This window comes from Microtus oregoni, unplaced genomic scaffold (assembly GCF_018167655.1).
Source record: "Microtus oregoni isolate MIOR12 unplaced genomic scaffold, Mior012 000050F_000, whole genome shotgun sequence".
Classification (NCBI taxonomy): domain Eukaryota; kingdom Metazoa; phylum Chordata; class Mammalia; order Rodentia; family Cricetidae; genus Microtus; species Microtus oregoni.
The window spans coordinates 3,335,253-3,362,341 of NW_024543224.1; the positions used below are offsets into that span (position 1 = coordinate 3,335,253).

Sequence of the window (27,089 nt, forward strand, 5' to 3'; positions counted from 1 at the left end):
TCCTGACTATCATGCTTGAAATTTTTCCACAGTGTGAATTCTTTGCTCCCAATAAAAAATAGACAGTATAATCTTGTTATTACCTTTTTTCCCCTCTCATTCCTCTTAATACTCAGTTGTTCTTTCTTGACCTTGTAAGTTGTTTGGGGGACCTGCAGGTAGTTCAAGTAGGGAAAACATAACAGAAAACTTCCCCTTTCTCCCTGAGGCTGAAACTGAGCCTTGGGATGCTAAAATTCATATTTATATGCAACTAATTTATTCAAAGTGTTGAATAACTACTATGTACAAGAATCATGCATACGTCATTTGACAGTAACCCTCTGAGGTCTCATACAGTGGGTTGTCCTCAGCATCTAGACCAGCAAGTGCTTCCTTTCTCTGCTGTGCCCGTAAATGGCTGCTTCCTGCTGGAAGGAAGCTGCTCTGTCTGCTTTGGGTTATAGTTCACTTTAAAACATATAACATTTTTTTTAGAAGGCAGAATATTTTAAAGAAAGATCTTTTAAAAAAGTAAGTGAGCTGCTTTTTCTCATTAAAAATGTATATGGTTGCTATAAAATTTCTTTATAAGTGCATTTGGAAATTTTGATACAAAACAGTTTAAAATTATATAAGCAATTTAAATGGAATCCAAACATGCAGCAAAACTCTCTTCTCCTTTAATGATTTCAATTAAATAAAGTTATGAGCTGATAAAACTTTTTTGAGGTTTTATTTAGAAATGAGCATGATATTGACATAGTAAGCAATAACAGTGGGAAGTTAATTTATCATCACATGAACTCCAAAATAGTACAAATTAGGAAAAATTTATAAACCCATAAGCAATAATTCATAAAGCCAATAAAAATAATAAGTTATCTCATTGGTTTTCAACTTTCCTAATGCCATGACCCTTATAATGCAATTCTTCATGTGGTGACCCCAACCATAAAGTTATTTTGTTACTACTTCATAACTGTAATTGCTACTGTAATTAATCATAATATAAAATTTGTTATGCAGGATATCTGATACCCCAAAGGGGTCGTGACCCACAGATTGAAAGCCACTGAGTTACTGAGCTATGTAACATTGTTACTATGTAACTATGTAGCAATGGATGCTTGAAACACTAATGCTTTATAACATGGAGGAAGTTTTCTGACTTATCACATAGTATCATTAAGATTTCACTGAGTTATGGAGATGCCTCAGTAGATAAAACATTTGCTGCACAAGTAGAAGGTCCTGAACTCAGATTCCTAGAGTTTACATAAAGCTGGGCACAGTGGCATGTACATTCCTTATCACACCATTCCCATAGCAGCAGGATGGGAAATGGATATAGTAGAATGCACGGGATCTTCCAGTCCCAATAACCTACACAATTGCAAGCAAGAAACGCTACCTAAAATAAGGCAGAAGACAAGGACCAACCTGAGATTGTCTTCGGACATGCACATGTTCTTGGTGGCATGCACATGCTCACCTGCACACAAAAAATGCACAAGCATCATATACAGAAAGATTAAGGAAAACAGATTTCATTGATAAAAGTGATGGAAGCTAACCTGGCAATGTAACTCAGTTGATAATGTGCTTGGCTGACATGTATAAGACACAGCGTTCAAAACCCAGCACTGAAACAAAGAGTTTGTACTGAGGTGCAGTATGACTACCTTCCATATGACTACTGGAATATTATTGAAATTGGAAAGGTATGCACTCACTAACCAGTATTTTAAGGAGGAATCAGGAAATGTTACTGATATTTATAGGTCTTGTACACAGATTAATTGGAAAGCTGCCTTGTTTGAGACAAGGAAAGTGATATATTCAAGTAATAAGAATTTGGGCCAAAATGTGATGAGGCTCATTTACATAAAAATCCATCTCCTTTTGTTCTAGTCCTACTGGTAAGAAATCTGGATTAGGATGGTAATTGTGCACAAAATTATAGAGTTAAAGTAAGTCAAAGTATTGTGGTATATATCACTTTTAAATAGATACCCAATAGTACATGACATAAAGAATGCATCTCAAAAGGTATTGCTTTTTAGAAAATTTCTTAATACCTCTATTGAAAATGTATAGCTCATAAAAATTCTGGGGAATAATTAGAAACAGACTTTATGAAACAGAGCTCCCATTTAACTTGTTCACCTGACTGTTAGCATTGAATTAAAAAATACCCAGCTCACAGCAAAATGCTGTAGACAGTGATTTGAACACTAAAGCATATAGTGTACATTAATCGCGCTAAGGTAAGGACAAATATTGACAAAAGCAATGACGGTAAGTATCAGTGTGATGCCATAGCTTTGATCTCTTTTGGCCAGCAGTGCAGACCATGATGAAATTACCTGAGAAGGCAATGCACTTGGCTTTTAACTTTTCAGTCTTAATTATCGCTAATGCCTTTTAATGAAAGTACAGTATCAAACATCAAATATGTAGTTATATATGTTTAAGTCCACAGCTATTCCTTCATCCCAAAGTGTATCTCACCAAGGTGCTAGCCCATACAATTATATTCAGTTTCTCTCAAATCTTTATATCAGTTTATACCTAGAGACTTTAGACTAAATCATTGGATATTGCATTACTATAAAATTGCAGGAGTTTCAAATTCACTGTTGCTACCTAATTACTTCATCAGAATGATTATTATTTAGAATTATCAGATGATCATTGGCTGTCATGTTCTCACTATCTTTCTTCATGAATATACATTTTATCAAAGTTGAATCATATAATTATCTAATAAATGAATGATAGACCAATTATGGTTATCTGGTTCATTACCTTACATCCCACTCCCTCTCAGTTTCATTTCTTTATTGTATAGAATATTTATGACAGGTTAATTCTCTTCTCTGGAAATTAGTGTTATTGTCTATATAATGAAGTGTTGGACTTGAGTTAAATAACCCATAAATTTCTTTTCAGCTCTAAAATTCTATGTTTCTTTTGTTATTCACAAACTATTATACAAATCTGTAAGACTTCTTATAAATATGCATGCATTTTACTTTATTGATTTGTATGCATTGAGAACTGCTGTGCTACCAGACCTGTTTTCTGCTGTGGGATTGATGGATTTGAGAATGTGTAGGCTGTGAAAAGAAAGTTATGGGTAGTTTTCAGTTGATTATGAAGTAGTAGATAGTTTTCACTCTCTTTGTAAAGGATCAATTGAGGGCTAAAGGACTGGTTATTACCAAATCCTTGAGCATGAAATGTTGCAGGGAAGATAATCATTTGATGCAAAATTTCTGCACATGCTTTTCTTTAATATACTTTAAAGCTGAGAAGTCTAAACATGGAGGGAGATACAAAACTATAGAGTAAAATAGTATCTCACAACTCACTGGGAATAAACTTTATGTACTAACATCTACTTGCTAATTAGTATTGATTTTCTATCTATTTCTTCCAAACATAATATTCACTCTTGGCCTATAACAGATGTACTTATTAATTGACCTTCTAAAAACATGGACATCATCATTTCTACCAAAGTTAGTGCATGAAACAAGTATGTATGGAGTTAGTTTTTGTGTACCAACATACACCTACAGACTTACTGCCTCCCCTTCTTGGAGCTATAATTTATAGTCCAAGTATACTAGGAACTTGTGAATTATGTTATGAATACTAATACTTACTTTATAAAAATGTACTTCTGTTGGTGCTGAAGAAAAGGCCCCATAACCAAGAGTTCTTGCTGTATAATCATGAAGATTGGAGTTTCCCAATAGTAAGCTGCCTGAAACGAGTATACAGAGAGTGACAGAAGACATGTGACACCCTCTCTGTCCTCCACACACAAGTGGCTACACACATACACTCATATGCATTTACACACAAAGAAATAGTTCTTTTATTTATTTTAAAAGCTTTACTTATCATGCACGTGTGTGTGTTGTGTATGCATGCACGTGTGCCTATATGTGTATGTAGTGGTCATGGAGGCCAAAAGCTGCAGTTATCAGACAATTGTAAAACCACTCTACATGGGTACTGGGAATCCTGCACTGGTTCTCTGAAAGAGCAGCAAACCCTGAGCCATCCATCTCTCAGCTCCTAAATAAATCTTTTTAAAAATACCTACGCTAATTCTAAATGACCATTTTTCACAAGTTCCAAATCTAGTCACAGTAGTTGAACACAGATATTTAATAAACAGGTGTAATGGCATTTCATTTATATTTTACTAAATAAAGCTTATCTGGAGATCTGAAAAGCAAAGCAGCCAGCCACTGTCTCTTACCTCGACCTCTGTCCGAAAATGGCGATCCTGCCTCCGTGAATTTCAGAAGGAGAATAATCCTCTCTAGGGCTGGAATTAAAGGTATGCATCACTAGGATTAAAGGTATGCACAACCCAGTTTCTATGGCAAACTAGTGTGGCTACTGAGATTAATGGTGTGTGTTACCACTGCCTTGTCTGTAAGGCTGAGCAGTGAGGCTGTTCTACTTTCTGATTTTCAGGCAAGCTTTATTTATTAAAATACAAGTGAAATGCCAGTACAAACAGGTAATAAAGGGGTCATAAAATCTAATATTAAATCTGAGATCTTTAAAGATTTTTTTAAGGATTCTATAAGGACATTAAGGATTTTAAGGATTCTATATGGACATTAAGGATGATAAGGCACTCAAGAAAGAACCAATCTTAAAGTTTGCTTTATTCTTTTAAATTCCTCATAGCTTATGCATTTCCATTTAAATATTGCAAAAAAAGCTGAATTGCAAATATTAACTCAAACATGAATAAAAAATTTTAATATTTTATTTAGCAAAAAAAAATAGTAGTTATGGTTAGGCTGCTTTTAGGATTCTTGTATTTAAAATATATCATTTTACATTTCAAATATAGAGAGTACTGTCTCTGTTATTATACAATGAAAAACTTGTTTTGAGTACATTAAAAATAGAGTAGATGATGATTGCAATATTAAGGGAAAGTTGTTGGTTTATGACAGTCCATTGGTACATGTAGAGTTGGCATAGGGGATATGATAGTTGCTTTCTGTGAAACAATAGAAGAACACAAGCTTAGAGAAATTTTTCCTGGCTGCTGTTATTAAAGAAATTCTTTTATATAAAAGAAGGGCTTCGTTTCTTTCAGGTTCTTTCTGCTTTTGCTCCTGCCTCTGAATTCATCGCTTTCATGTGGCATGCAAAGCGTCTGTGCATGGCAGCCTGTAACTTCTGTTATTTAAACTGCCAACTGTTAAAATGGATTAAGTTGAACCGGAGAAGGAAAATTGCCCCACGAAGGCAAATGTATTTTTACACTCTTCTTTAATAAAAGATTGTAAGGAATAGCTTGAAAGTTTTCCCTCACACTTTCATCTCTGTGCAGGAATCATTATTGACTCCTGTCATACAGTTTGGGAGATAGGGTAAAGAAATTCATCTTTGACTTTTCTGTGTGCTTTGTCAAATCCGGTACTTTGAGCAGAAGTGCGAAGTGAAGGCTGATGCCTGGGAGTGCCTGGAAGCAGGAACTTTTGCTACTCTCTTGTGACTTCCTTTCCTCCTTGATTTATTTATTTATTTATTATTTTTTAAGGAGTCCAATTAGATTGTTAAGTGATGGGAATATGGCTGGACACAAACACATTTATTACAAGCTCAGCTGCCCTTACCATATTATTAGTGAAAGGAGGCAGGGGGCAAAGGGAGACCATTTGGATGTCAGTTCCATTCATTTAAAGGACAAATGCTTTCACCGATGAGAGATAAACTGGCATCTGTAAAACTTGAGGGACCAGTGACAATTTAATGCCTTCTTTTCCTCTAGGTAAACACACAGCTTTTTAAGAGTCATCAATGAAAGCTAAAGTAATAGGGATTGTTGGAGCTGCTTTTAAAGAGACCAATTATAAATCAACTATGACATATTTCTCTCTCAAGATGATTTTTTTTCCTGAGGATATACAATTGCTGATATATCATGTTGCTTATACTTAATACTTAAATCCAATATTTAAAGGCTATAATTCTTTATATTAAAGACTGTAATTTGACCTTAGCATTTAACTAATAAGAGACTGTGTTCCTTATACATCAACTCTGAAGGTGGTCCAACATTCTGACTTCTCTTTTTTATTCTTATGAAAGAATGTCTGTGATTGGCTGGCTCTGCAACGTAGTTTATTTGTCCTTTTGAACATTAGTTACATTAAGAATTGGAATGCTTTATAACAGAGAATACTAATTTAATTTCCACCTCCTCTCCGCTCCTGACCACAGCCACATTGCTTTTAGTATTGCATATTCTAGGGGCAAGAGTCATCGCCAAGGCATGACATGTACCAAGATACATGGTACCTTCTGCTAAGCAGAAGTGTCATTTCAGGAAAGGAAACTATCTGTGTGCCCATCATGGATCATGGCTCTACTCTACTTGCACTTTCTAACATATCCTCATAGTCGTTTCTTCTATATTGTGATTTTTTTAAGTGAAGCACTTTTAGGTGTCCCACATGGTTTAAAACAAATCAGAAATTCATGTCCTAAATGTTTCATTAGTCAGAATAATTAAGTTGATCAGTTCGGGGAGCAGTTGAAGCAAAATAATGGGGTCACTGAAGCAGTCAAGCTCTAATGGGAACCTGAGCTCATTCAGATATCAAATCTAATAATTGTTGTACACCTGTATGCACAGTCCCATTGAGCAAATTCATATTAAAGGCTTAGTGGAACAGTTTCAATGCTGTGTTCCGAAGGGACTTGCTACTGTTTTCACAAGAAAGCACTGAATTTTTCTTGGCAGTATGTTTTCTTGTGATGTGTTAACTAGATTCTGTGTGTATTGTTGGTGCTCTAGGTCTACCTGGGAAGCAAGAAGAGGGATATTTGATTTCCTAGGCACCGTCTTCTTACCATGTGAAGATAATAAAGATGATCTCAAGCACATGCTACCTATAGGAATGTGGATGACTGAAGTCACTGAAGGGTTGGGAGACAGGGGAGTGAAGGGTCTGTTATCCTATACAACCTACTATAAAATGAGGATCACTTAACCCCTTTCCTCCATAAAATAGAATGCTATCAAGTAGGATTTCTGTTACTGAAGAAGAAAGATGCAATAGGTATTCTGTAGAAAGCCAAGGTTTTGTTTCTCAGGTATCGCTATAGATAGGAAGAGCAAATTGACTGCTGTGATTCTGCCACAAGATAACTAAGGCGAGTTGACAGATCTAAAAAAAAAAAAAAATTAAAGATCTAAAGAATGAAAAGATGAATTTAATCCTCTGCCCTATAATGACCATTGAAATAACTGATTTCTATAGACCTTTTATATTGAAGGCTTCAAAGTGCAATGAAAGATTTAAAAGATGTGCAACTATGAAAGACACATATGATTTCCTATCTTAACCAGAAAAGGGAGTGGAGGCTGACTGACAAACAAATGCTTTTCATGCCACAAACACACATGCATGGGTACACACACACAAACTTAATTATTCAAATGTATGTTGCACTTTATAATATTTTTACTTTCTCTCGGAAGAAACAAAAGAGTGTGTTCACTTGTGTATTCACTTATATATAAATTCCTGTGCCTATTATATTCTAGGTACCACGAAAATAGGTGAAATAAAAGTTTCTACCATTGTACAGTTAATAGTGAAAGGGGAAGGGATTAGACAGGGACAATCACAGTATAAACCTCAAGTCAAGTCTTAATAATAATTCAGAATTTCTTGGGTAAGAAATGAAAAAAAGAAGAAGGAGCATGATCCAATAAAGAGGTGGATAATGGGAAACATATTCAAGGAAGAGTCAAATGCTTAGCATTGCTGGAATATATATATATATATATATATATATATATATACATATATACAAAAACTAGGAAATCATGTGGATATTGTGAGGAACCATTTCAAGATATAACTTTTGAGAGTGTGATCAGAGTGACCATTTCCAAACAATGTAAAAGGTTGATTTAATGAGGGTAAGGCCAAAGGCAGGAAAGATTTAGTAAGAGTCTTGTCTATGAATGTAGGCAATAGCAACCAGAAAGCTGGCCCAGTGGAAAAAAGGACTTCTCCTCCAAGCCTTATAGCTGGAACACTTGGTAGAAAGAGTAAACGAACTCCTGAAAGTTGTCCTCTAACCTCCACTTGTGAGCTGTGGCACATGCTTATACACACACACACACACACACACACACACACACACACACACACACACAACAATAAATATTTTAATTTTAAAGGGAAGTGTGATAATAGGAGATTAAAAACCTGTCATGGAGTAGCTTAATTAGCATGATAATGAGGAAACAGATCCAAGAATGGGCCAGGAATGGTATATAATTCCACCACATATGAGGATCAGGTAGGTTAAGTATGATTTCAAGGCCAATCTAGGCTGTATACCACCTTGTCTCAAAAAAAAAAAAATGATTCAGTAATTACAAATAACTTATTTGCTAACTAGAAAAAGATATCTGTGATTACTTATTTGTGTATTAATTCATTTTATGTGTTGGTGTAGAATGGATATATTAGATTTCTAGGACTACTATAACAACATTCCTCGTGTCATAAACAGAATGTACCATTTTTTTAGTTCTGGATGCTGGAAACCTGCGATCAAGGTATGAACCTGGCCATGCTTCCTCAGGAAGGGTCCTGGTTTAGGCCTGTCTCCTAGTTTCTGGTAATTTTATGGGTAGAAACATTGAACTGATTCTTTCGTCATGCACAAATGTTACTCTCCTTTAATGTATGTTTCCAACTTTTTCCTTGTTGTAATGATATGAATTTTAAGTTATTACGTGCCATGCTAGTGATTTAGTTTTTTGAGACAAAGTCTTGCTATGCAGGCATTACTGGCCTTAACACCTCTCTATATAGCCACATCTAGCTTCAAACTTACTGTTGTAGCCTAGCCTAGATTAGATCTCTTTATTCTCCTGCCTTTGTCTCATGAATACTGAGGTTACACCATCCTCAGTCTAATACTTTTGTTTATCTTTTCTATCTCAACAAAGATGCTATCACCTCAAAATAAAGTAATTTAATTCTTATATATAAGTAGTTAAATACTCAAAATAGGAATTTTAAAGAGAAACAATTCAACAATTAACATGTTCCAAATTTTCAAAACAAGGAAACATGGAAAGGGGAAAATAAAATGAAAAAAGAAGAAATCTGTCTAGTTTACTTATGGTAGCTTTAGTACAATCAGGAGAAATATTGAAAGATGATTGAAGCTATAACTTAGAGCCTAGGAAATGCAGAATTTATATCCATTACCCTGCAGAAAAAAAAGAATAATTGAAGTTTTCCACATAGATGGATATACCCATGAAAAGTAGCTCATGAAAAATAAATAGAATAATATGTGAAAGGGCAAAGAATAATACCCAGAAGATCACTTATACATAGGGAAGAAGAACCGTAGTTTTAAAACATAGACCAATCAAAGTGGTAGTTTAAAGATGAAGGAGAAGTGATGATAGACAAGCTGAAAGAAGAGTTTTGTGCCTGGATTAATTGTTAACAATGTCAAAAGCTGCAGCAAGGTCAAGGAAAATGAAGACTAAAGAAAACTATTGATTTTTACTGTAAGAGTATGATATGGATTCAAGGTAAGCCTATTTGTAAATGCAGCCATTGTGGAAAATTCCCTGTATTTTTGTAGAATTATACTTTATTTATGAAATTTTGTTATGCTTTACATCTTACACGTATGGAAATAGTGGAATTTTCCTAAGTCACTTATTTTATTCTAATCCATAAGAAAGTGCTTGCTACTAAAGCATCTTACCAAAAGTAGTTCAGTAATCTTGACAGAATCCATTAGAAGTGTTGTGTACAAATTTTGCCTTGGTCTTGAAATTTTGATATTTATGGCTATAGTTCTTTGTGAATAAAATTCAGAATAGATAAAATGGAGCATCTCAAAATGAGACTGTAATATGGTCGGTCAGGAGAGAGCCTTCCAAGGAAGTCTCTTTCACTTCAATTCATTGTCACTTTTTATGTAGTCAACACTGGAACACTCCGAATCACTAAATGTCATTTTATGCACTACTTCACAACTTAACCACACATATTACCCTTTTCTCTCTGTTCTTCTAAAAATGCAAGGCTAACTCTAAGACAGTTTACAATTAGACTCACAGTAAAAGTCTCTATTGAAAACATAGCATTTGTAAACTATTTATTGTACACACAAATATGTATATATGGGAACAAGGGACATATTTATATTTATAAGTACTCTTAAAAGTTTTACTAAGAAAAAGAGTCAATATGCACTTCATTCATGCCTGCTTTCTATTGAGAGAGTTCATCAAGAGGTAGTAGAGATGCATTCTGGCCTATCCCAATTCTGTCCTCTCATAAAGGTCAGGCCCAAAATAATATTGAGGAGTATGAAGCTGTCTTTAAATTAAAAGCTGAATTGTAGCATCCATAGTACATTTGTGTCATAGAACCAAGAGGAAAGAAAGATAAGTGAAGGTTAAAGGTTAAGGAAGATGTTATTCTATTTGTGTTTTCAAGGGTTAGTAGTTTTTAATAGAATGGAGGAGACAGTATATAAAAATCTAACTTATATATAGCTAGCCATTTTCATAGAACAGTTGTGAAGGCAAACCTAACTAGATTCAATGGGGATAGTCAAAAATCAAGAAAAATCAGATTGGGTGGGATGGGATGGGATTTGTGGACAAACAAAGAGAATCCACAAAATGTATACTTTACAAATTTCTCCTTGACATTTTCACTGCCACAGAATTTAGAGCCAAATATATCACTCATATATTCTATTCTCCCAGAGATACTTCTTTTAGTGTGAACCTGTTCACTTTTATCCTCATGTGTTTTATCCCTCAATGAATTTTAATCTATCAGCTCTCTGAAGTCCTTCTGAAAGTGAACTTGTAGCAATTTCCTTTACAGTTTTGTCTTTTTTTTAACCACTTCAAATTAAGGTTGAGCCACATTAGTCTTATTTCAAATCCACGGTGGCCTTTTGAGCAGGGGAGTACTGTCTCTTTGAGAACACAGCCTACAATGGCAGGTTAGAAGATGACTTGAAGGGTGGAAAACCTCACTGTAGTGATTAATTTGGCCAGTTCACTATTTTCCAGATTTTAGGAGTGATGAAAGAGATTGTAAACTCATTGTAGTGAGAATTGAAACCTATGGTCGCCACAATAATTGATGTAAAATCATTTCTAATATATGGCCATTCCAGTGACAACAGGTACAAAAAGAAATGTGAATTTCTTCTGTTGTAGTTAACACAACTACAGAACTTATAAAAATAAAACCAACATTCTTTTTATGGTCCATAGATGCTAAGCTTAATAGTAGAAAGATGTGGCTTCTTATCTAGCTATATATCTTCACTTCATTGATGTGTGCAGCAAATCTGTGTGATATAACTAGGCTGGACAGAATCCCACTTTGTAAATTCAAGGCTTTGTGATTGTGATTGAATTGGAGATTACTAGAGTCCATTATTGAAAGGAAATTGATAGAGAGCAACTCTCAAAGTGTGGTTTAAATAAGGGTATCTACTCAATAACTTTGGAAAATTGTACTATTCCTATGGAGACTAGGTTAGTACTGAAATCTGCATGACTATCTAATTCATTTTCATTTGAGTCAGATGCATTAGAATTATTCAATGTGTATTTTCCATTCAGCTCATAATGAGTAAACAGTTGCAATACAGTCACAATGATCATTGCAGTGTCATAATACCATTGGCTCTCACCCTGATCATGGTGTTGACTATGATGTCACATGTTCTCATGTATAATTTGCCTACACTGTTAGATAAAATGGTAGCACACACTGGAATAACTCAGACAATGCAAAAGCAAACACATGTATATGTAAACCTTGATATTGTCAATTCACTACTATAAGATATACCTATGCTGATAGTTTTTACTATACCTTATAAATGAAAAATACAACTTTAACTATACTCACCATTGGAAGAAATGGCATAGGGGGCTTCACTGACTATCTTTAATAACATTAGCTATGAAAGTGGAAATATCTAATATTTTTTCATACTGTGCAACAGAAACGCACTCTAGGCACCTAAGAAACAAACTGAGCTTCACTTCTTTCTGTATATCTGTTCATTCCTTTCTATTCACATTAAATTGGCTTACTACCCATGTACACATTGCCTTGTTATCACATACCATGTTCTACTTACTAGGCAACCTATGAATCAGCAGACCATAGTGGGGCCAGATGTCCACCATCGTCCAATCAATATATATGACCATTTCAGCTGTAGATGATGCTGAACATTGTCAGGCACAGTGACCTAAAGTAACTGACTTTAAGAAAATATCACCTCTTTCAGGGTTATAAAAAATGCAAGTGTAAGTTATATTCATTGCCTCCACTTTTTCCTCAACCTTCTGCAGTCTGGCTTCTGCTCACCTTATTTCACTGAAATTGCTCTCATTAAGGTCTCTAATGACCTCCATATTTCTAAATCTGATAGTTTTCTGTCTTTATTTTACTGCATCTTTCTACAGTATATGATGTTATTGCTTATTCCATTTTTCAAAATCTTCCCCCTTGCTTTGTGTAATATGCACTTTCTTTCTGTGCATCTCTGAATACTTACTGTCCGTATTCGTCAAAGATTCCTCTTCCTGCGCTCATCTGTTAAATATCATCGGTAATTCCCAGAATCTGACCAACAAACCATGAATCTCAGTCTGTGTCCTTTCGTATGTGATGGTTTTGTTTACGATGCATCAAGTGAGTTCCAAATCACTCTTAACTCTGCTCAAGCCTCTCTCCGAACTTCAGTCTCACTGTATTTAATGGCCTGCTGGTCGTCTCTCCCATATGTTTTGAGGGCATCTCCAGCTTGACAAGTATCAAACTGAACTCATCACCTTTTTCTTAAAAGTACTTCCTCCTGCTGCAAGTCCTATTTTAGCTGATGGAACCACCATTTTCACATATGTATAAGACTAGACATTCCTTTTTTCCCGTGTCCAATTAATCCCTAGTTCTCATTTGTCCTCTCTTAAATTAACCTACCCCATGATCATCAAATAACCTATATATTACAATTTATTCCCTATTGCATATCTGAAACTTGGGAGCCTTAAAGGTGGTGCCTAAGACGCATCACTCATCTGGCCAGAATCCCTTGTCCTTAGCCACTACTGGCTTTTTTTGAGATACATACAGATCTGTCTGCTCAATACAATGTCTCCCTTAGACTATTTATTTCCTCTCAGTTAATTCAACCTTAACCTTTTTTAGCCAATTACAATATTACCTACTCTTGAAATTCCTTCCAGTCATGCCTTTCTCCTGCAAGAAATTATCTGTGTTCCTAAAGAGTAGACCCTAATCTTGGCCGCTTTCTCACTGGATTCTTATTATTTTTGTATGCAGAAGGTTGACTTTTCGTTTTAATATCCAACTCCTTGAGAACTATGTAACAGGGTAGAGAGAAAGCCTTAACACGTCTCGGTCAGACTAATTTTTAAACCAAAAGATTGCAGACACTACATCACAGCTACCAAAGAAGACACTGTCACATTTATTGCTCTATCATTGTAGCACAATGCAAGGCACATAGTCACTCTTCAGAAACGAAAATTGAAGTAAATTGCATGCTTATTTTTGTATAGCAAGAGTAATGTGCAACATGGAACACACTCTACTTACAAAAGCAAACTCCCAACCCCCATACATTTTCCAGTGAATAGACTACTCAGGAAAGCAAATGAAAGGTCAGTAGGTGGCCTGGTAAAACTGTTCTCCTAGGATTGGGGGCAAAATAAGTGACCATTTTTACTAGATGCATCATTCAAGCCAGGCTGGCATCTCTAGAAATAATCTCTTTCTACCCTTAGGGACAAATCTGTCCAGACAACTGGAATTCTAAAGCTGAGAAGTAATAGAAAGCAGTCTGGCAACATTTCTATACACACTGGATGACAATAAGAAAAATAAATATATAGTTATAAAAGATTTTCATTGCTTCCCAAGGGCATAAAAATATACTAGCCTGTGATGACTTGTGAAATAAATAAAAAGTGAGAACTTTGGCAAATTCTGATTTCCTGTCCGATCTTTCTTAAATCTTTGTTTTTATGGGCTAATGTGAAAAAGATTTTTACAAACATCTGCTTGCAACCTTTCTCGTTGTCCCAAAAGTGGCTAAAAATTGTCATACTGCTGTAATTAGTCTGTCTATACTTCAAAACGTGTAAAATCTGTCCACTGAAACCTGTGAAACTTGACTCTTGCAATGGCATGTATTAAAGACACTAAGGTTTTATTCTATATTAGGTATCATCATGGTCCATTTCCATTATTTAGTCATTGTAACTATACTGTTAAGTAGATAGTTAATATTAATTGTTGTTTCCATGGTGGCAAAGATGAATACAAATGAAGAAACAGCTATTAAGAGGCAGAACAAAGATATAAACCCATATGACCATGCACTGAGAAATTGACCCATGTGCTTAGCTGTGGATATCTATTATAAATAAAGATGATTTCTCACTCGAGCCTTGTTGATTGATATGTGTGTATGTGTACAGCTATATGTGTACATGCATATACTTCATATCTATTTAAATATCAATGTGAAGCAAGTATGAATGCATCTCATTCCATCCTCTTAATACCCTATCTTATTAATATTCTTATCTCCATTTGGAGATGAGGAAATTGGTATTGACAAAGCTTCACTCATGTAAGTGTAAAGGGGATCTTATTAGAAAATTGTGTCTTATAGTCTGCCCTAATAATTTTAAAGACTCGTGCATGTGTCCTTTAGCTTTGCCTACTCCGTTATGATATCTGTATATGTGGATTAAGAGAGAATAATGCTGTTTCTGCTCTGTATCTTCACGTACACTTTATGGGTATTCTAGTTTCCTCCTGTTGCTGTGATAAAACAGTGACCAAAAACAATTTTTATGGGAGGAACGGGATTACTTCATTTTACAGGTTATAGTCCATCACAAAGGGAAGTGTGCAAAAACTCTAGCGTGGCAAGAATTTGAAGCAGAAACCATGGAGGACATACTTCCCTGGTAGATTTGGCTGCTTTCCATATACAGTCCACACCTACCTGTCTAGGGATGGTACTTCCCACAACATGCTCAGTTCTCCTCCATCAATTACAGACTGAGAAAATGCCCCACAGACATGCAAGAAGACCCATCTGGTGGAGGCAGTTCCTCAACTAAGGTTCGCTCCTCCCAGATGTGTCATGTTGATAAACAAAACTAGCCATCACAATAGGATGTCTTCTGTAAAGTGGGCCCGGGTCATTTACCATCTATGGAAAGAGGTCTTAACTGTTTGAATTAGTTATTTCTTTTGGTATCTCATGTGATTTTACTAGTAAGATAAAGCTCTCCACAAATAAAGGCATACCTCCCCTTCTTTTAAGTCCTAACCAATCTTTGTGGAGACAGTCTTTTAAGCTGAATCACTTTTTATAACTTAAAATTTGACAAGTTAGAATCTAAGATGTGATATATATTTATAAATGATAATTGTGTGAAAACAAATTTGTTTAACTTCTAAAAATTGTGTTTCCTATCACAAAGCCTATAAGCTCTGAAGTCCATAAGCAAAACAGATAATGAAACCTCTTTGCTGTCCTTTTATCTCCGCTCTTCATTATAATATTGTAAGTAATCACATAATCAACCAGGAATTGACTCAGACATCTTTTTTCAAACTTTTATTTATTATCCTTTTCATGCTACGTATTTTGATCATATTCTTTTCCTTCCCCCAAATCCTCCCAGATCCTCCCCAACTTGCTCCCTAAAAGATAAAAACAGATATCTCTAAAAGATAAAAACAGAAATAAAAATCAAAACAAACAAGAAGAATACCAAAATAAAACCAAGAGTACACAGAAATCATGGCGTCTATTTTGTACTAGCCAACTATTCTCAAGCATGAGGTCAACTATTCTCAAGCATGGGGCCTGGCCTGGAGTATGGTTGATAGACTCATTGACACTCTATTAGGAAAAAAAAAAATTGATTTTCCCTTTCCCATCAAGAATCAGTTGCAAATATCTTCTTGGTTAGAAGTGAGATTTTGTACCACCTCCTCTTCTTAGTGCTAGGATTTTATCTGATTTGAACCTGTATGGGTCTTCTGCATACTATCACCTTTCCTGTGTGCATGTGTATCAGTACTGTTGCGTCTGGGAAATGCTCTTTCCCTGCAGCCATCCACCACTACTGGCTCTTAGACACTTCTCAACTGCTCTTCAGCATAGATCCCTGAGCCTTGAGGGGAGGAGGTTGATAAAGCAATCTCACGTATTAGAGAAATAATATAAAAAAAATCATTGTCTGGGAATATAGCTCCCTCCAAAACCTAAAGGACAAATCATGATCCCACTATTTAGAAGTTATTGCTGATTTTATGGGTACATGTCCTTCAAAAAAAATTTAAATTATAAATTGTGTATTTTCACTAATAGGAATATTATATATTCCTTGGTAACTTGCCTTTTTCAGTTTAAAATCTGGACTTCTTTCTCTGGTATGTTTGCATCTATATAATAATTTAGACTGGCTACAGAGTATGCCACTATATGTAACTAGCATGCTATATTGAATCTCATGATGACCTATGTGCTGCACTGAATAGAAACAGAGTCTTAGAGAGCATCTGAAAAAACAGCCTTTTGTGTTTTTACCTTTTCTAAATCTGATGAGGGCTGGCATTGTTCCGGTAGGCTTAAATGATTCATTGAGACTTTTTCTGCAAAAAGTAAGTTGTTAGTAGCCATTTTATTCACTTAGCCCTGTCCTAATGCTCAGGTTGTATTTGAGCTGCATTAGATATTAAAATTATAAAGGATTTTCTTACAGTTGTGAATATGAAATTGAGAAGCTGTGTGTTAACTCTCTTAATTGTTCATATTTAAAACAACTGCTGACCAGCTTCAACCGTAAGGGACAGTTTATATTTTAAAAACAATGGCACTGACAGCTGCTAAAGTGTCTGTAATATTACCACAATATGTTTACGTGAGATTGCTGATAATATTGCTGTAATATTAACCACACAACTGGTTAAGTAATTAAGCACAGGCTAGCATGTGAATCATTACTGATGTGAACACCTGTTTATTGGCTCTTGCAATGTAAACTGTAGGTTAAACATCTTCTCAAAATTATAGGCAGGGCTTTCTTACTGTGATATGGTCTTTGGGGAGATGGGCACATTGTGTAGGAGGAAGGACCGGCATTTCTGCTTTAATACTGAAACCAGGGTATTTACTGCCCTCCACATTTCCCACATTTAAGCTAGAGTTAGACTGAGTGCTATCAAACCTCCACCATCACCATCATCTAGAAATAGGGAATACAAACCTAAATGCAAGCTTGCACATGTTAAAAACAATAAGACTAGATGTAAAGCCTTAGAGTGATTCGAAACAAAAGCAGATGACAGGTGAGTGTATTCAGCATATCAGCGACAAACCTCAGGATGCTCACAAACAACTGCCATGGAGAATGACAGAGGGTTGTCCATCATATGATCAAAGTTGGAGAAATGGCTGATGGCAAGTATTCTTAGTCACAGGGATCTATGTCACCCCTGAAGTAGAAAGTCACACAGATGACAGGTGATAATAATGAGTTGACCCTGGATTGCAGAGCCATTTACTAGCTAGTTTATTCAGCACCAAACCAAATGGCTACTCAGTATCTCACCCTGCCAAACACTCTAGCCCAGGTCATTGTAATCTTCACCTTGATCATCCCTTCTATGGTCACTCTCGCTACTGCTATGTAGCTGAATTCAACAACCTCTTTAGTTGACTTCAGAGAATCTCTGCTGGTCTTACCCACCCTTCCAAGATAGAACTGTGACCTTATGTATAAATACTTGAAAATTGTTTTTAAGAACCAGAATTGAAATTAAAATAACATCCTTATAGAAATAGGTATCACTGCATCTTAGTCCTGACAGCTACAAATACAAACAGTTCCTTTCCTTTTATTGTGTCATTTTATTCTTTTCCTTAGGGAAAAGCAAGTTAAGATGTATAGTTACTCCAATTTTCCTTTTATATATTCATTCCCTTTTTGTACTTCCCAAGAGAAAAATTTGCATAACTGAATGGTCTGCAATATAAAGAACTAAAACCTACATTTTTATTAATCAGAAATTGACAGCTGTCTTTCTATTTCTTTTTTGTTTAAATCCCACCTATCTTTTAAGTCCTAATGAGGGTAAAGTTTTGCATGACCTCTAACTCCTACTTTCAAGAGATGTAATTTTTCTCTAGTTGGAGCCGGAACTACATTTAAAGTGAAGTAGATGCAACATGAAACACCTAATTAATTTAATGTTATTGTTATTGATACATTTATTCTTCCCACCCAAGTAATGTATAAGGTTACCTGTTATTACCAGGTGGATAGTTTATGCAGTAACAATTTGTAGCTAGATAAAAGGACAGAAAGAATTTCTTCCTTGTATTAATGGCAAAGATGTACGCCCCCTATGTAAGCAGCATAGCTGAAGGTGAATTCAAGGATATGTATGTGATTCATGGCTAGTGACTGGATGATGACTTTATTAATAATTTTTAAGAAACTGCTCCATATAAGCCACTATGATGCTGGCTCTGCACAGCATGAGCTTCACTTATAGAATTTCTTGTAAAACTTTTCCTAGTATGTTAGTTTGTATTTTCTATATTTTCTAGATATGCAGATGTTCTCATAGACTCTCATCCTCACAGAGAGAACATTTGACTTAGGTCCTATTTGCATTCTCTAGTAAAGAAGTAAATATAATGTTTGACTAATGTACAAAGCCAACGACATTTAAAAAATCTATTCACTAGCTTTGACATTGAATCCAAAGATAATCAATAGCAAGGTCAGTGGCAGCTGAAATTCTGAATAGTATACTGATTTTCTTTTATCTGCATCACATTTTTCTAAGATCCTTTGAAATACCCAAGTTATCAATTATGTAAATGTCAGCCATTTAAAATACCAACAAGTTGAGTATATATGTTGTAAAAGCACCGTGTTTGTGTTTGTGAAAGATGAAAGTAAGAATCACATAGATTCTACATTTGTAGTTTAATATGGATTAAGTTTTTAATGCCTTAAAGTAATATTATTATACTGTGTGATTTTACTTTTATCTTATATTTCCGTCTTCCTAAAGTTACTATAATTGAGTTTGTTTGATAATGTACCCTTATATTGCTACAAGACTTGGTAGTTTGCAAAATATGAGGTTCATAATAGAGATAGAGAGTAGAGTTACTACCTGGCAGGGAGGATAAGAAGAAAGTGAAATACAGAAAGGTGATTTAATCTCAGTACCGCAGTTTTATAAAATATAATTTGTTTTTCCCCTAGCACAGCAGAGTTTCATGCTGATAACAAGCTCCTGAATTAATAAATCCATTGCAACTATTGAGACTTTTCCCTTAATAACATAACAAATGCTGAGCATTAAGAAAAGGAAAGACATTCTTTGTACGGACGTTACTTATAGCAGATCTATATCCTTAAACATAGAAAAACTACCAACATCATATCTTCAGTAATATCAATGTGAAAATAATTTGTGCATCTCAATTAGAATGCTATAGTTTCCACACAAAAGCATGCTGTTTCTCGGAATGCATTTGCTTATTTTCCAATTGGAAAGGCATTTAAGGGTCTATTTTGTTATCATTACATGTGCTTAACTCCAATTATAGTTAATGGGAGTTGTGTGTCTATAGTCACAGTAGCCTCTGAACTGTTTTAACATTATTGCTTTCCATTACCATCATCATTAAAATAACTTTCCACTCTTCTGCCAACTTGAACTACCACAGTAATCTAGGTTCCTGTTTTCTTTGCATGGATTTATTTTCATGTAATAAAGCTTATGGATTACACAATGTGGCCTGTTTCTAGATTCAAAAACACTGCAGTATCATTGACAATAGAGTAGGTAGCCTAGAACTCTTTAATTGTTGGGCAGAGAGGTAATCGGCTGGCTCTTGCACACGCATTTTTGCATAACATCCTATGTATACAATTCCACTGGAATAAAGCAGGTCAATGTAGTGTGATAACTGATATCTGGTAGATGTCCAAAATTTGAAACATACTACAAAATATGAGAACATGAGATTCACAAATTGGAAGCACTAGACTTTATCAATAGGTAACAAGACTACAACTTTAATTGCAGTTACTCACACTTTTGATGGGCAAAACAACAAGACTTCCTGTCTAGCTATAATTGATGATGCTCTTTTGGAGACTTCTAGACTCTGCTCTACTTCCCAAAGAAAAATTGCCGAGCTATCAGAAAAACTGATTAGAAGGCAGTGTGGGGAAAAGTAAGGCCTTGTTGAATTTTCAAGGAAATGAGAAGCCTGGAAATTCCTAAAAGTGGTTGGGGATGTACCATGTGTCAATGGTAAAGCACTTGCCTAGCATGTATGAGGCCCTTTATTCCATCCTGAAACCATACTCAGATACACAGACACACACATGGACCTGAGCATTAGTATACTCACAGTTGCATACTGAGTTGTCACTAGGGATGCTTTATCATTATAACATGATGTCCACTACTGAACTATGCCTCAAAAGTATTTGTGTGTGTGTGTGTGTGTGTGTGTGTGTATGTGTGTGTGTGTGTGATTTAAGGAATTAAACCCAGAACTTTTCACATGATAGCCAACTGTTCTATCACTGAGCCATACCACCAGCCAAAGTGTATATTTTAAATGAAAATATAAATAATGGAGAGTTAACTTCCACAGGCACTGAAACATATCATAAAATTCACATTCATAATCCAAGCATTGAAGAGACAGAGGCCAGGGTATTATAATTCCAGACCTATTGGGGATACATAGAACATGTCTGCCAAATAATTATTGCAATAGAAATAATAATCATAATGATAAAGAGAAATGTTGTAATAGGAGCGGCGGGGCTGCGTCCCCAGCACCCGGCCACCCACATGGCTAGCTCTAGCTTATGCCCCGAAATAATTACACGGAAACTGTATTCTTTTAAACACCGCATGGCCCATTATATCTACCCTTTTCTCGGCTAACTCTCGCACCTGGACTAGCCCATTTCTAATGATCTATGTAGCCCAAGAGCTGGCTTACCAGGAATGATCTTAACCTGCATCTGCCTGGAGTGGAAGAATCATGGCGACTCCTTGACTCAGCTTCTTTCTCCCAGCATTCTGTTCTGTTTACTCCGCCTACCTATATTTTAACCTATGAGGGCCAGCCAAGCAGTTTCTTTATTTTTTAACCAATGAAATGAACAGATTGATATGACACTCCTCCATCAGAGAAATGATTATTTTGCTCAAATAATGAAATTAGAAGGCATTTATATAAAAATTTAGAATAATACTAATGCCAAAATAATAGAAACTCCAATATTTTTTAATATATAATAAAAAAGATATAATGAATCTGTATAGTAATTGATGATTATTCAACAAATTGTGATAGAATAACCTGTGTCCTTTGTAAAGAAAAAATAAAACAAAAAAACAAAATAGTGTAAAAGCTTATCTGGAATTGTGAAACAAAATAAATTGAAGATAATTTTAATAATAAAATATGAATGGATTAAGCTTTAAAGACCATAAAGAGTCATGACTTGATACCTATCAAGTGTCTGTATAATAGAGACATGTCTGTTAGACAAATATCTATTAGAGAAATCTGAAAATAAAAGAAGATATCAAAATGTAAATATTGATAGATTTAATTACATAAAATTTGTAGCTGTGCCCTAAGATCTTCCTTGAGGGACGAAGTGAGAAGGCACATCAGGAATCAGAATGAAGGCATTCAGCAGACTGGTTTATTTAATAGCCAGGGGTAGGGGTGGACTTACATACCCTCCTAGCACCCAGGCGTTGACATCGCATGATCACCCCCTCATTGGCTAGGCACAATCAAAACCTCTGACAAATGCCCATTGCTAGGTCCTCAGGCAGCATCTGGTCATCCCTCATTGGCTAGACACAATCAGGACCTCTGATAGTGCCAGAATCCTGGTTGGCTCCTCTCAGCCTGGCAGGCCTTACCTTCCTACAAAAAATAGTATTAAAAAAATGAAACCATACAGTCTTAAAAATTCACAATATACAATAGGCAAATAACAAACTAAGGAAAATATTTCTAATATATACTTCAACCAGTTGCTATCTTTTTTTTTTTTATTTTTTACCAGTTGTTATCTTAAGCACAATAACTGTCAAATGACAAGGCCAACATGCAAAGGAAAAATAAATAAATGAAAAGTTCCACCTTACTAATATTTGAAAAAATGCAAAAAGAATAAATCATACGTCATTTTTCACTTTTGATATTAGCACATTTTAAAAGGTTATTACCCAAAGAGATAAGACAAATTCATGTACTTCCAATTGTATTTAAATTAATGCAGTAGTCTCTAATGCCATTTGAGGTTACTTCTGCATACCTTAGTAATGCCTGTTCTATATAGGGCATACATGTGGGTGTATCCATAAGGATGATCATTTCCTCCACTATTTCTACACTATTATAGAAGCAAAATATTGGGATCAGCTTAAATATTATTCAGAAGAGAAGTTTCTTGTAAATTATGGTGTATTTGCATAATATAAAATGAATATATGGCCATTCAAAATTGTGTTTTCAGTATTATATTTAATAACAGAAAAATAATATATTTAATGACAGACATTTAATAACAAAATTTTTACAAGAAAAGGGTAAAAAACAACACATTGCATGTCTAGTTTGAGCTCGAGGTATTTTTCATTGTTTTTATTTATCTATACATTTTTCCCACTCTCCTTTCTCCTCTCCTCACTCCTTCTACTCTCTCACATGACCCCCATGCTCCCAATTTACTCAAGATATCTTGTCTTTTTCACCTTCCTATCTAGATCCATATATGCCTCTCTTAGGGTCCTCTTTGTTGTCTAGTTTCTCTGGGATTGTGGCCTGTAGAATGGTTTCCCTTTGTTTGATGTCTAAAAGCCACTTATGAGTGAATACATATTATATTTGTCTTTCAGAGCCTGGGTTACCTCACTCAATATGTTTTTTTTCTAGATCCATCCATTTGCCTGCAAATTTCAAGATGTCATTATTTTTACTGCTGTATATACTCCATTGTGTAAATGTGCCACACTTTCTTTATCCGTTCTTCAGTTAAGGGGCATCTAGGTTGTTTCCAGGTTCTGGATATTACAAATAATGTAATGCTGCTATGAACATAGTTGAGCACATGTCCTTGTGCTATGATAGAGCATCTTTTAGGTATATACCCAACAGCAATATTGCAGAATCTTGAGTTCAATTGTTTCCTAACTTTCTGAGAAACCGTCATACTGATTTCCAGAGTTTTTGTACCAGTTTGCACCCCCACCAGCAATGCTTCCCATTATCCCACATCCTTTTCAGTATAAGTTGTCATCATAGTGTTTTTGATCTTGAACTCAAGTTTTTTTTAAAAAAAAACAAAAACCATTATTTCTTTAGTGGACAACAGAGGCACATTACACTATGAGAGGAATTGGTAGTGGACTTGACCCTTTTTCTCATAGTTTCAGTCTCAACTTGATCATACATGTAGTATGAAAGATAGAGTCCTGGGAATACTCTTTATTAGAGCTTTGACTGCACACACCCAGGTTGCATATTCAAAACTGAGGCTTCTAGTCTGACTTTTGTCCTCTTAGTTTTGGGCTATATCTGATCTGTCTTTAGTCTTTGGTCATTTTACTTGGCATTTACAAAACAACAAAATTATTGACGTAAGTTTGGGTGGAGATCTAAAACCTAATGTCATTTGTATATATTCTACATTATGTGTTGTTTGCATAGTCACTAAATAAATGATTGTATGAGCGGATTCTAGAAGAGTTAGTATGACAGTGTGTTTAATTCATTTACTACAGTACTCAACAAGGTTTAGAGATGAATGCCACATGTACCTTTGCTTAGAGAAGGTGTGGAGCTTCTTGCTCCCCAATTAGGACAGCTTTGCCATTAGTTTAAACAGGTAACCTAATAGAAGGCACAGAACCACATTAAAGCCAAGACATGGGCTTAACTTCTCCTTTGGAAAAGATCTGGAAGATTCCCTGAAGACCACTGGCCTCCATAGCATGCATCTTTGTCAAAGTATACCCTTCTCTTCAACGCTACTCTTTAAAGATTTCAACCTCCGTAGTAGCATCAGAAACTCCTCACCTACATATAAGAGTTTATTTAAAAAATGTGTCTCTCACAAATAAGGAGAATCAACTTGGGCTTGCTTACCAAATTCTGTTAGACTGGGAAATGAACTTGATTCTGTGTAGGTCTTATCAAGTCCTCAAATCATATAGCACACCACCTACTTCCTCCATCTGTTTCCAAACAAGAACTGCCATCAATTTCACAATCTCCTCAATTACTCTGTTCCCTCTGACAGCAATGATATCTAATGTCAGTGACATCAATGATATCATAATGTAATGTGCCTCTGTTGTCCTCTAAAGAATAATGTCTTAAAAAAAAAAACACTTGAGTTCAAGATCAAAAACACTGTGGTGGCAGCTTATACTGAAGAGTCCTTTTTCTATACATGTGATGCTGACTTCAAAGGTCCATTAGTATTGAATACCATAAATATAGAAGTTATGTTTCAAATAATCCACTCAGTGGTATTTTAATCTCTTATTCCAAGATGAAGTCAGTCTTGAGCATGAAAATTTGTTATCACTAAATTATTAGCCATTATAATGTGAAGACAGATAGAAAATCTATGTATACATATGGAAATACAGAAGTGTGTGTGCCTGTGAAAGAAAGTGTGTGTGTGTGTGCATGTATATGTTTACTTTATGAGATCCATTTATTCCACTTATGGCTTGATCTGTAGAACTTTATGATACAAATATATGTTTTATGAAAAATTAGTTTTAACATAAATATAAAGAACTGGAAATTAATTTTTAAAAGTTTAGATCAGCAATGTTGCCATTGTTTTTAATGGCTTTTTCCTCATAAACAAGATTGTAGGTTGACATTTCAAAAATATAAGTTGTGACCTTTACAGAATTGCTTCTTCATGTAATTATCTTATTATGTTAGGAACCTCTTAGGCTCCTAAACGGAAGAGATCAAAAGGACAGAAAAAGAAAATCTAAAATAGTTCTCTTTTCTATCTGTTATAAGGCCAAGTTTGGATCCTGAACCAGTGCTCATGCCACTTTCCAAAAGCTTTAACGTCCTTTAGACAGTTTGCTTTGGCTCAAAAGCGTTTTCTCACACCAAATGCCACCAGCAAATTGCAAGTTGATATGAATCCTCGCATCCTATCATTTAATACTGTGATGCTGGAGTTTTGGTGGTGATCCACTAGGTAATGGTTATCTTGCAGGATGTCAGAGGTGTTCCTGGAGGGAAGCACAGATACCTGTTGACTTCAGTTTGTAGGATCCGCAATGTACCAACTTCTTTCAGAGAGCTGGCAGGACCCCGTGGGAATCCTGCCATCATTCTTGTATCTAAGAACAAAACTGAAGTTTTAGTGTTTGCAATGAAATGGGAATCATCTGGTTGTAGCTTAAGTTTTAAATGTCTTCTAAGAAGTCCCAAACTAATCTGTATGCAAACCTGTGCCATCTAAGTAACAAGCCCTTTATCCAGGAGTGTTATCTTCACATTTTTGCTGAATTGTGATCCATATCACAAATTAAATAATGGACCTTTTAATGGTATCTTTAAAAGGATTCCCCAAATAATCCATCACTCAGATGTATCTGCAAGTAGAAAGTCTTTTGCTTCTTCACCTTTCTGCAATATGATTGCATTCTGAAACATTGAGTACGCTTTAAGCTTCTGACTAGTTTGCTCAGTGCACTCACAAGGTGGTATTAATAAGGCCAAGGTTATGGGTGCAAGAAAGTTTTGCTGCGTATTGACCACAGACTACCGGGAATTAGTCAAGAGATGATAGTACAACCCAGAAAGGCATCATGACAAAACTTCAGCACTTCTCGGGCCAGCCTCCTCATGGAGAGACAGGATATGCTAGTGGGCCATCATCATCTTAGTGAGGAAATGAAGAGCAGCTTGGGAGGATCCAACGTCTATTTCTGAACAAAGCAGGCCTGACATTTAGACATTAACTTTGCATTATAATCTCCGATCATACCATTGATTTGCTGTGTAACCTTCATCACTAAAGCAGAGATAATAGGATAGAATGAAATGGGCTTACCTCCCGGGGATGTTGTGTGAATTAGCAAATTAACTAGTGTAAAGTGTTAGCATTTATGTAAGTGCTGGTGGTTGTCATTATTTCTAGGGACTGAGTCTCATTCTAAATAGAAAATCTAAGTATATTATGCTTTTGCCAGGAAGAGATTTTCACCCACATCAATTGCATTTAAGCTGAGCATAAAACAGAGGTGATAATAATGTAGTAGTGATCATCACAATGCAGAGCTGTAAACCTTTTCCCTATTAAAGCTAAAACTATTTTCAGCAACTTTCAGTGCTTTTAAACTTTGCTTTCCAAGTTTTGTGCCAACAGTCATCTCTACAGTGATTATTCTTCCTGTGATGGGTAGGGGAATGAGACCAAGAATAGGTCCCATTCATTATTCATTTCCATAATGACTATATAATGTATTGAATTTCTTTACATCATACAATCAGGCAAACTCAGTAGCTACTTTGATTACCATATATTGCAATCATTGTTTTAAAAGAAAATCGCCCCCCCACACACACACACACTCTGCATACACTGATGTACTTTAGAGGTAGCCAGCATACAAATTGAAAACTCGTGGGAAACTGAAGAGGTTTTTAACAAAAGGCAATGTACATAGATCTTTTCAATTTAACATCTTTACCAGGGAATTTTGTTGTCACCTGCTTATTTCCAAGAGGTCTGTGCTTGAGAGAATTCTTCCATTGCTTTTATCACTCTGCCTCTGCTTACCAAGAAAAATCATTTCTTGCTGATTGCAGAACTCTTGAACTCAGCCTGGCAGCTGCAGTGCAAATGCCTCAGA

General features: G+C 35.4%; 1 protein-coding gene across 2 annotated transcripts in view; it reads left to right on the forward strand.

The window, feature by feature from the left end:
• The window catches only part of Diaph2 (diaphanous related formin 2), a 745,764-nt gene that overhangs the window by 712,987 nt on the left and 5,688 nt on the right, over nt 1-27,089 (forward strand). The window lies entirely within an intron of this gene.